This window comes from Hippopotamus amphibius, chromosome 11 (genome assembly GCF_030028045.1).
Source record: "Hippopotamus amphibius kiboko isolate mHipAmp2 chromosome 11, mHipAmp2.hap2, whole genome shotgun sequence".
Taxonomy (NCBI): Eukaryota; Metazoa; Chordata; class Mammalia; order Artiodactyla; family Hippopotamidae; genus Hippopotamus; species Hippopotamus amphibius.
Genome location: NC_080196.1, coordinates 51,354,884 through 51,367,119, shown reverse-complemented (window position 1 = coordinate 51,367,119; position 12,236 = coordinate 51,354,884). Strand labels below are relative to the sequence as shown.

General features: G+C 40.0%; 1 pseudogene; it reads right to left on the bottom strand.

Moving 5' to 3' along the window:
* Positions 1–928: 928 nt before the first annotated feature.
* LOC130830902 (mitochondrial carrier homolog 1-like) overlaps positions 929–12,236 on the bottom strand; it is a 30,181-nt pseudogene continuing 18,873 nt past the window's right edge.

The window sequence follows — 12,236 nt, the reverse complement described above, 5'->3', positions numbered from 1 at the left end:
ATTTTGCTTCCAGTTGTTGGGATATTGTCATAAATTTATTACGGTAAGGCACTTTACCATTTCTGCTGAAAAAGTGCTATAATAGACCAGTGTATGATTTTTTTTTTTTTTTTATGTTGCAAATGGCTCCCCCATACAGGGCACAGATGCACGAGGGAAGGAGCAATACTCTTTCCTGTAGTGGAGTTTTGCATTTCTTAATCTCCTTCACTCTTTGAGGACAAGAACTGAGTCTCTCCATTCATTCATAATTTCAGTTCATATTGACTGAGACACTGCTGTATGCATGACAGTAGAAGTGATGATTAACAAAGGAAAGTGGGGAAAAGACAAGACAAGAACCCTGCTTTCCTGGTACTAATATTCTAGTGAGGGACACGAAAAATGTAGAACCAAACAAGTATGCAAACAGGTAATTTCAGATAGAGATCAGAGCTATGAAGAAATTGCAGTAGGGAAATGGGATGAAGAATGACAGTGGACGCGCTTGCATGTGGTTCCTTGGGGAGACTCCCATCCATCTTTGTAAGCCCTGTTGCTAATAGAGAACTTTGCACATACTAGGTATGCAAAAAAATGCTTGTCAAGTTAAAGTGCATGGGGGTTAGGGGGGACTAACAAACACAAACCCTGAGAACATCATTTTGATTTCAATAAACCCTCATGGCATTTTAACTCTTAGAGGAAGATGGAGTCTGTGTTATTTTACATGCACTTTTTTCTAAGCAAAGTACGAAGAACTGGTTAGGGCTCCTTAAACCAGACTCAGCTATTTCTCTTCCATTACTGAAAAATAAGTAAAACCAAGAGGCAAAATCTATTGAATATAGTTCCTAAATCCATCTTTAAGACTTAATTGTATTGCGATTTTCTCTCTTTCATGTTTTTGCATTGAGGCTAGCTTAGATTTATTTTATTTTGCATTTTGTCATGGAATGAGGACCGAAGGAGTAACTTGTCCAATGTCAGATTTCACAGCTTCATAGGGAGGAGCTTGCAGGCTTTGGGGGTGGCCAAGGAGGGCAGTGACATGACTGAAAGCCTGGAAACTAGGGCACACAGAAAAATGTTAAAGAAAATGGATTGATTTAATGGAGAAAAGAATTCCAAAGGATGGTTAGCACTAGGAAGAAAGAGAATATGGGAGCTGCTTGTCATATACCTTAATGATCTGAGCTTTTATTGAAACTGGGAAGATTTAGGTCAGCTTTTAAGTAGCATCTGTTACCCAGCTCTTAGGATTCCCTGTCACATTAGCAATGTGCTGAAGCTCCTTGATGGAGCTAGTTAGGTCCAGAGTTCTGGGATTCTGTAATTGGCTCGATAATTCCTTGTTAAAATGAGGGTAATCAGTTTGTGATTGCATTTATAAAGGACAAAGAGTTTAGAGATTGTTTTTTATCTATCTCACAGACACTAACTATGTAGAAGTTTAGTATGACAAATCAGTGTAGCAACACATATTAGAGTGTGTGTTCTGGAACAGCACAGCTGTAACGAGGAAATGATGCAGCCCTTTCAATAGCAAAATTGTTAAAGAGACTCCGGAACTTCACCGTGTGTGTGTGTGTGTGTGTGTGTGTTTGTGTGTGTGTGTTTTAATCAATTTTCTTTTCTTAGTTTATCTAATTTGTATCCTTGTGATTTTTTTTTTTTGGTAGCTACTTATTAAGCTGTATGTGGGTAGAGCCTTTGCCACTTGTACTTTACAAAGTTTCTTGCTCCAGAAGAAAGGTTTTGAGTCAGCTCTCTATACCTTGCTTATTAAAAATGTTACTGCTGTCTAGGTTATTTGCTCTTTTGGTCTTGTTCCTTGTGTGAGTCACCTCGTTGGAAACATGATTTTTCCATCTGAAATGAAAATCCCAGAAGTCATGTCTGTCATCCAGAGTTCAGTCTGTCTGAGTCACCCACGAGGACTCCTGAATCCTATTTGTCAATGACATTTTGTGCTAAGATGTTGAATTCACATGTCCAATTGGCATCTTCCAACACTATTTATTGGTTTTCCATTTTTCGTGCTTCAAATAGGCTCATGGCTTAATGCAGGAAAAACTCCAGCTACTGAAAAATGTCCATGTTCGCCAAGCTCCTTGTCTTATGGTGATGGGCAATTCGATTTAGAGGACAGTTGTAGGATGGAGAACAGCGGCTCCCTGGCTGGCTGGCCGTCTTGCTGCAGCATCTGGCAGCTTTCCTCAACTGTGAGCTGCCCTTGAATTTGGTCTGTCTTCCAAATTTCTGCATAATACTCCTTTTCCTTGGTTTAACAGAACAGTCTGTTAAAAAGGAAGCCTGTTAGTCGCATTGTCTGCACACTTTTGTCACTAAAATCTTCTAAGTAAATTACCTTCCCACAAGCCTCGCCAGCCTGGAGAAGGGAGAGAGAAAAAGATGCAGCGTAGGGTAAATGTTTGCGTCTCCATATCTCTTTGACTTCTAGCTTCTGCCTGCTTTGATGGGTCATCTGGATTTTTCAAAGTGTGCCCCACAGTACTCATACTAGAGACTTACTATGTGGATTAACATGCGCCCAAGACTCTCAGGTTCAAAGTGGTGTCTGTCATTTTCCTTATTTCTTGCCCTCATTACTTGAGCAATATCTTCTATGAAGCCATATTTAAGAAAACTCCCCATCCTAATGTCTCGATGTCTGGGCCGATGGTGCTACACTGTTAAGAAGTTTAATTAGCACTGGGGCTCTCGAATCCTACCAATTTTTATGGATATTTGCCCTCAGAAATGTCACTTCCATCACCAGTGTATCCATACTTGCCGAAGTTGAAATGGGTTAAGTTTAATGAAACTTTTAATTAATTGACTTGACATCACTTTCTATATACTGAGCACTTACTATATTCCAGACACAGGCATGCCTGGTTACACAAGTAAGTAAGATCTAGTCCCAACTTGCTACACTGCCCCATCCCTATTACCTTGTGGGATGTACAGTCTACAAGAGAAAGCTGCATTTAGAAGGCAGTTACAAGATAGAATGATGAGAGTTTTGATAAGCGGTAGGTGGAAACACCTCAGTAGGGCAGAGCCTATTCTTGGTATTTAGGGAAGGTTTTCTCAGGGCAGGGGTGTATGGGGTAGGGGTGGATATCCAAACTGAAACCCTTACCCACCCATTTAATTCAAAGTTTGGTGGTTCAAAGTTTAATCCATATCTGTAGATTAAAAATGAGATTCTTTTTCCCAAAGTGTCTTCCCACAGATTCCAGAAATATTTCTCTAGAGTTTGAGAGTTCATTTTATCTGTTTAGAGAAAACTGCTCAATAATATCCTTGGGTCTTCTTGCCTCTGCTCTTCATAGTTCGTCTTTCAGTGGATGCCTGTAGCTTGAGAAGGGTGTGCTAGGATTATTCTGGCCTTTTTCTTTGCTTCTAAGATCTAATGTGAATCAATTGAAGAGCCTCTTACAAATGCAAAATGCTGGATCCCATGCTCAGAGATTTGTGAATTCCCGGGGTCAGAGCATTCTCATTTAAACCAACAAGCCTCTTTATTCTGATATGCGTACTGTCCTTTGAGGCTATTGTTAGGAAAGCTCAGCCTCTCTGTACACCAGTGCCGAATCCAACCCGGAGACAGAGTTTTGGGTGAAGTAGAGAAGCGTAGCTTTATTGCTTTGTCAGGCAAAGGGGAACACACTTGGCTTCTGCCTCCAAAAACTGTGTCCAAACTGGGGAGGATTTGATGAAGGGTTTTATAACAGTGGTTCAAAGGTGGGGTCTCTGACAAGATTAGGGTGTGAGCAGGGCTTACACACCGTTAATCTCATTCAGGTGGTCATCTCCTAATCTTGATGAGCTTCTCTGGTCCCTTTAATCTCACCTCAGGTAGTTTCTTGCTGCTCCTCCCTTGTTTAGTGTTTCAGTCTGCCCTTTGGAATTCAGAGAAGGTCATGGAGGCTGGAGTCTTTCCTATAAGAAATGGTGGGCAAAAGGAGGCTTCTGTGCCCAGTCCCCACTTGGTTTCAGTGCCTGGGAGGCCCCACTGTGGGCCCCACTTGGTTTCAGTATGAACGATTATTTATCTGGTTTATCGGGTGAGTTTATTTTGTCTAACTTGAAATCCAAACCATACATTATGGCTAATTTATTAAAAAACACATGAAGGAAACCCAACCAGATTTCATGTTTTGTGCTATGAGACTAGTTTTCAAATACAGCCACATCCATGAGACGCTATAATATGATTATGAATGTTGTGATGACTTTGACTTTAACATTTGTACTTAATGTTGCCCAGTTGCTTTGTCTCTCTTGCCTTTTACATTCATCCTGAGCACTGGGAAGGACATGAAGCATGTGAATCACAAGACTGCAATTACTGTTATAAAGTGAATCATACTTGTGTCAGTGCGGATGTGCAGTGTGCCCTTTAGGGAAATATGAAGCATGGACATGGAAGTATTGTGATACTTTTCCAGAGGAGATAGAGGTCCATTTCATAGTGAGTTATTATTGCATTCAAATCCACAAGTGCCCATCTTCTGCCCTTCCCACTTCAACGCTCCTTAAGAATTTGAGTCTTATGCTGCAGGTCACGCATCTCACTTTTCTTTAAAGTGTGTTGTGAATGTCAGTGCTCATGTCTTGACTCTGATTACTAGAATTTAAATTGTATTTATAAAAACCAAAGCTTTCAAGAAGATAAGAAACAAGGGTTGGCAAGGATGTGGAGAAAAGGGAACCCTCCTACGCTGTTGGTGGGAAGGTAAACTGGTACCAGCACTGTGGAGAACAGTATGGAGGTTCCTTAAAAGATTAAAAATAGAGCCACCATATGATCCAGCAATCCCACTGCTGGGTGTATATCCAAAGAAAATGAAAACAAGACATTGAATAGGTATCTGCATTCCCATGCTTATGGCATGATCATTCACAAGAGGCAAGATATGGAAACAACCTAAGTGTTCATCAACACGGGACATAGAAGATGTGGTGCGTGGAATATTACTTAGCCACAAGAAAGAAGGAAATCCTGCCATTTGTGACAACATGATTGGATTTGGAGGTTATTGTGCTAAGTGAGATAAGTCAGACAGGGAAAGACAAATAATGTCTGATATCACTTATATGTGGAATCTAAAAAGCCAAGATCGTAAAAACAGAGTAGAATGTTGGTTACCAAGGGCTGGTGGGGGAAGGTGTTGTTTAAGGGTACAAACTTGCAACTAGTAGATAAATAAGTCCTAGAGATCTAATGCATAACATAGAAATTATAGTGAACAACACTGTTATAAACTTCAAAGTTGCTGATGGACAAGATCTTAATTGTTCTCACTACAAAAAAGAAATGATAATTATGTGACATGACAGAAGTGTTACAGTACAGTGGTCATCATATTGCAGTATATAAATGTATCAAATCAACATGCTGTACACCTTGAACTTACACAGTGTTGTATGTCAATTATATCTCAATTAAAAAAAAAACAAAGCTTAATTTTGCTGATAATAAATATAAAATTTATTGTTACAATTTCAGAAACCCATATTGTGACTTTAAACAATGATGAATTATGTTCTCAAGAGATGATGCTTCCAAAATTAGTCTGATGGTGAATTCTAAAATCTTATGATTTAAGGAGACTTAGATTCTCCTGAAGCCCAAATTGTCGGGCTGGAAAACCAGCTGACAACCTTTTCCTAAAAGTATAGGGAAAGTGGATTCTGTTAAAATATCTAGGCAAAGAGCTATTCTAGATTATGAACCTTATCTAGTTAGCTGAGATCCAAGAAGAAGTTTGTTTGTTTTTGTTTTGTTTTGTTTTGTTTTGGTGTTTTAAATGCATAATATTGAAAGGAATCTAATCCTTCCATGGAAAGTCAGTGTTGCCACTATAATCGGTCATCATTTGTGTATTTTAAAAGTAAATATATTAGAATCATTGAATTGAATGGATTTGGGGCTAGATGGGAAGGGAGCATGGGGACCTTATCTCACAACTAGGAAAGTGAACATTGGAGAATGCACATGATCCTTCAGTGATAAGGTCATCCCTGTCATTTCTCCCTGAGGAAACAGGATGAAGCTTTTGGTTTAACTGCTAGCTCCTCCTTGAGGTTATCCCTCTGTCCAAGTTGAAAACAAGATGCTTCTTTCACACTTGACCTCAGGTTCAATCCCATTAACCTCAGTGGGGCAGGAGAGTCTGGGAGGGCCTGAGAGCAGGTCCCAGCCCAGCACCCTGGGAGGAGCAGATGCAAAGGCAAGCTGATAAGAGCAGGCAGGACACAGCAGCAGTCAGCATGCCAGGCTCACTGTTGCAGAGATGCAGGGAAGCTGTTGGAATCAGCAAAGCCTAGCCGGGAATCACACAGGGGTCCTGAAGAGCAAATAGAGTGCAGCAATGGGGGATTCAGGAGTTGGCCATACTGTATTGACCTGTTGATCATTTTCAAAGCATACCAATCACTTCCACATCTTCATGCCTCTGTCTATATGTTCTCTCTGCCTGAAGCATCCTCAAGCTTCTGAAGAATTAAAATCTTGTGATTTGACTCTTAATTTGAATGAGCTGGCAAAGCATGGCCTTACACCCTGCAATTAACAGAAAAATGCAATTAACATCAATGACACGAGGAGGGTTTGGGCAAAAGTAGCAACTGAAAGTCATTGTTCAGCTGCTTAACAAGATCAAGGATAGCATCTCAGCCTTTTCCTCATGGTCACAAAATGGTTGCTCCAGCTCCCACATAGCATATCTGCATGTAGAGAGAAAGAAGAGTGATGAGGAAAGTATAAGCCTTATCTTTCCCCTTTTGTCAAAAAAGCAAAGTTCCCAGAACTCCTGACCACCCCCCACCCACAGCAGAATCATGGTCACATCTCATGGGCCAGTGCTGGTAGGAAGAAATACTCAGAAAGTGAGCATGTAGCTTTTCTAGCCTCCATGGTAGAAGTAGGTAAAGGAAATGTTGATGAGAATGGTTTGGGTTGAGCTTGTAGCATTTTACAAGCCCAGGTTGCAACGGCGGTAGCAACCATGTGGTAGCAATGGTGTGGTCCTCTTGCAACGTGAAGGATCTTTTTATAACAAGAATAACTGGCTCTCACATGATCTCATTTATTAGCTTATTTATTAGCTTAGGTGTTTGTAAACCAGTTTTGTTTCAAACAGATATGTAAAATAATGTATGTTATTTTCTGCTTGTTGGATGCCTTATATGTGCATGGTTCTTTACTGTATAAAGTGCTTCACAGCTACTATCATATGTGACCCTCACAGGAATCCAGTGACATAAAAATGATTATTCCAGGTTCCATGGAAGAGAAAGTGAGACAGAGAGCATGTGGGTGACTCACTGTACCAGGTTAAACAGCTAGTACAAACTGAGCCTTGGATCCAGATGTCTTGACTTTAATGTCCGTATGATCATACTTGTTGAGGAGACTATGTTTTAAAAGAAATGAAACAGAGAGACTCAGTTCAGATAGCGTCTAAGATGTGTTAACTTTTGGAATTGTAGACACTGAATAAATCATTTGTTTAGAGAAATGTGAAGCATGTTCAGTCTGTGTGACAGCGTGCCATCTTTTTTCTCTTTCCTTTTTTAGAGAACCTCAGCCAGCAAGCCGTCCGGTGTTCCCTCCTATAGCAGATGGTCCAGTTCTCAGCCGCATCAGGTAAGGTGTTCTTTTTGAGAACTTGACATATTGGTTTCCCATGAGGTGTGCTCGAACTTACAATTGTGTTGTCTCTGGGCAAATATGGATGGTGTCAGGCTGTTGTCTGGTCTCACCTTGAAGGTGGCCCCTTCTACAAAGGGCTGTGTGGTTCTGCATTGGTGACTTTTCTGGACTTCAAGTTTTGGGTCAGTGCTCTCTGAGGGGAACAGTGACAGGAAAATGCTGAAAAGCCCTCCTCAGTGGATAGCTGATAAAATCAATCTAGCAACTATTGGAAGTGAATTGTGCCTTTTTTGTCAAACCCAAGGTTATCCTTTCTGTCCCTTTTACTGCAGGGAACGGGGGTATGTTCCCCATGTGTGTACATGTGCCTGGACACAGGGCTCTGAGTTTGTACCCCGATATAGCAGAAAATGCACTAATATTACAAAGAATCACTTTGTTGTATTTTTTGCCTAATTCCTCAGGGTGATTACCAACCTCTCTTCAAGTCAAGCAATAGTGAGCATTATTTAACTTCTTTTTGGGGCAGTGAAGCCAGCAGATGCTGTCATGTCCCTGTGTGTAAACAAAGCAGGACCTTTTCTGTTGGTGACACCCTGTGATCACATGGGCTTTTTTTTTGAAGCAGCTCATGGTAAGTGCACTAGCCTTGGACTCGAAAAGCTGAGCAGGACTTGCATTCAAATTACCTGCTAGTTATGAGACCAAGGAGAATTAAACTCCCATTTGTCTTTTGCTTTATTGACCAGAATTCTTACACTTTTCAGGTCACTTGGGCTGGCTATAGCGATTATATGAGGGGCAGGTTACCAATGGTTTATAGTCCCAATTACCTCCCCCCCTCTTTTTATTGACTTTCTGTAGAAATTTAGCATTGGTGATAATTTACTCCAACATCAGCATAATGTGAGAACTCCTTTTGTATTTTTCTTTTTATCTTTGGTTTTCTTTGGAATTACAGATTGACATTTGTCAATAAAACAATGTTAAAATTAATGACAAAAATAAATTCCTCCATTATGCCATATTTTATCATCATGCCAATTTTTACATTGAATTGTTTAGTAGGAAAAAATTGAGGTGATGGCTCCACCCTCATGAGCATCATGTGTAGGTGCAAGAGTATCCGTTCAATTTGGAGGATGCATTGCTTCGTGAATGTGAGCTGAGCAAAAAGGTGGCACAGAAAGAGGGAATGAGGCACCAATCAAAGTGCCCAGGTGTCCTTTACCTCCTACGTGGTGGGCACAACCTAACCATGTGCACTGGGCTAGAAATCGGTATTTGTGATTTTTGTTCTCACACTTTACAGAGACTGAGCTGAGCAAGTCTCTCACATCTTTGCTCACCCTGAAGATGCAGAGATGTTCCAATCTAATCTTCACAGTCTAAGGAAAGTGGGACCCAGAGATTACATTGTCCAAGCTTATACAAGTGTAATTGGTCCAGGATTCTATGCTTTCTTCTCCAGAGCTCATTCAGCTTTACAAGTCAATACAATCCTTTGGGGAACCTCTCATTGAGATAACCTAATGTCCTTCTGTGATTCTGTGCTGGTTTTGCAAACTTTTCACACGCTGCAACAAAATGGAAAAGTAAAGACAGGGTAGTCAGGACAGTGCTTAATTTTGGAAATATATCCTTTTAGTGTTCTGCTATTACAATGGCCTTATTTCATCAAATCAGAGAATTGTTAGATGGTATTTGTGTAAGTTTTAATATCTTAGGGAAATTAAAGTGATGGCCATGGCCATCCTACATGCATTACCCCAAGTTTTTTCTTTGAATTCTTCCAGGTCTATGAAATCTGAGAGTGGATGAACAACTAAAAATGGGTTTCCTTTTACCCTCTTACATGTGGAAAGAAATCTGTTTATGTAGGGAGACTTTCAATATTAGCAGCGCCTTTTTGGTGGGGGGACATATCCCAATGGCATTTCTAAATGGTACTCTGATTGAAACTAATATTGATGTCATCTCTTTGCTGTTGAGGGTTCCTTTTAGCTCTAAGTGGAAGCAGTGGTGCCTTTTTCTCTATGTCATAGGTTTCCTTGGTGATTGTCTGTTGGGCCGATTATCTGCTCACTTGCATTCAGATCTACTCCATACCCTTCCCTTGACACCCGCTTTCCCAGGCTCCCTTGCTCACTGACACCTCTGTAGGTTCTCCCAGTGGGAGGCATTGTTGGCAGACTGGAAAGAAACAGGATCTAGTTCCCCTCTGTGTTTGCTTTGGGCTGTATATCTGCATGTCTGAGCCTTTGTGTGGCTCTGACTCCCACAAAGCAGCCTTGCTTCTGGCCTTTAGGTCCACACTCCCATCTCTGTAACTTCCTCACCATTCCCTGTTTGTTTCTTTTAGTTCTACCAACACCCTTATAACTAATGCCCTGTATTAAATTCCTTCTATTGGACTGCCTGGTATGGGCCTCGTTTTCCAATAGTTTTTCTGACTGTTTTCTGACTGACACGCCTCCTGTGGCATGACCCATTTCATCCTTTTGTTTCTACAACAGCGGCATTTAATTTTAGAAATATTATGGAATATTTATAGGATCACCTGCCTTGCAGCTGCTGAAAGCTCTGAGATTTATTCTCTTGAGCTGGCCTGGTGGGTGGTAATCCTTTTACACTCCTATCCCACTCAGAATAATTATTTCTCTTCTTTGTTACTCATGCTCTAATCCTTCCCTTTTCAATTTGTGTTTATTACAAAAACCTTTGTCTTTTGTGTTTGCAATATAATAGGCTTATTGGTTTCCGTCTTTGAAAGTCCCTACACAAATTCTCAGCCTGAGGTAGAGAATACAATTGCAGCTCATTCCTAGATTCCAGCCTTGTGTCTTTCTCTGGTTTTTGGCATCAGCAGAACGTTTAGGGAAAACATTGAGTCATGGATTTATATGTACTAAGAGTCCAAGTGGATCATTTCCTATTTGTTTTCAAAACAATATCTGCAAACCTGAGATAGACACAAACATAGATACAGTAACGAGTAAATTCCTACACAAGGCAGATACCTGCTCACTTGAAAATGGATATCATCACATTTCCTTCCTAATTGTCATCACACCTAACAGTTATTGAACCCTTACTATGTGGTGCCTGCTAATTCCTTTACATGCACTATGCTCTCATTGCAGTGATCCTCTCACTATCTCTAGGATAACGATGTGATATTTTAGAAGTGGCAGGAGAGACAACCTAAATGTTTAATTAGCTTATCCAATAACACAAGGTTAGTTTCATCAGATTCCAGCATGCTAGTCTTTCACCAGTTGGCAGTATTATTTCTAACATTTTTAGACTAATTTAAGGCAACTGAAAAGCATTTGAACAAATAGTTCTGTTCTGCGCTGACCAGAACACAACTTTTTTGGCCTCTAGGTACTATTTCTACTCTGAAATGATTTTGCACAGTTACATTTTTGTTGAAATAGGGTCTTATATCCACTCTTTGCAAATAAGCAACTTCTACAGCATAGACTTTCATATATTTATTAAGTTTTAGTTAAAAATGCACCATTTCGTGTTTCATTTGGAATAATTCAAAAACATATTTGTAAGAAAGAAGTAACTTCTCCCACTGCTTTGCAGTTTGTAAGGAAGACACATAAAGTTTTATATGCTTTGCAAATATCTACCAAAGAAAAGTCATTAAGAATTGCACTGTGAATAAAGGAAATAGACAAATGAGGATGGTGACTGTCTTCAAATCAGAAATACCAAGTGATAAACTGAAATTGTGATAACTTTCATTAATGTATGCTTTGTACTTCTCTTTAGAAAAATTTCAAACCTCCTATTGAATGTTCCCTCTCATATTCAGACAATTTCTTATAAATATGAAATAGCTATCCTCCTGTGATTTAGAAATGGAAAGTTTTTCCTTTGGATAACTGTCACAAATCCAAGCACCCGCAGTGTAAAGTTTTGGTCAATAATTATCAACTGATTGATTACTGACCCTTTAGTAAATTTGGTTTTTAGAGTCATCCTTGGTTGGTGAGAACCTTACAATTAATCTCCTTAATTGAGAAAACCAATGAATTTTTTAAAAAAGAGATATAATATGTTAAGGAGTAAAAATTGAGAATTCAACCAGATATTCTAGTGTCACTATTTACTAGTGGCAGATAGAACTGACAGCATCTAAGGGTGAGAGCAGAGTCTGGGTGATCTGGAAGGATCAGTGTTACATGAGGGAAGAAAGAGGCATTTCCTTGTCTTACTGTGTTTGTGTCGTAAGAGAAAGAAGGGGAGTGTGGTCCACCTATAAATGGCTACAGTTAGTGTTTTTCCTGGATTACCTATTTTTTTCATACCTGCCTATGAAACTCCAGGTACTCAGCATGTAGTAGGACTCAGTACTCAGCTTCAGAAGTATTTGCTGCATGACTGAATGAATGAATGAATACACTGTATGAAATAAAGGCAGGACTGTTCCTATCATTCATTAGTTCCCACCTTCTCCTTCCCTGAGGCGCATGTCAGAGCTGATAATTATGGATTGAATGAGGTAAAATGCATTTCACTCCATCACTGGTGTTAGTTCTTATCCCTGTGGTGGGAGGAGAGGCAGCCAGAG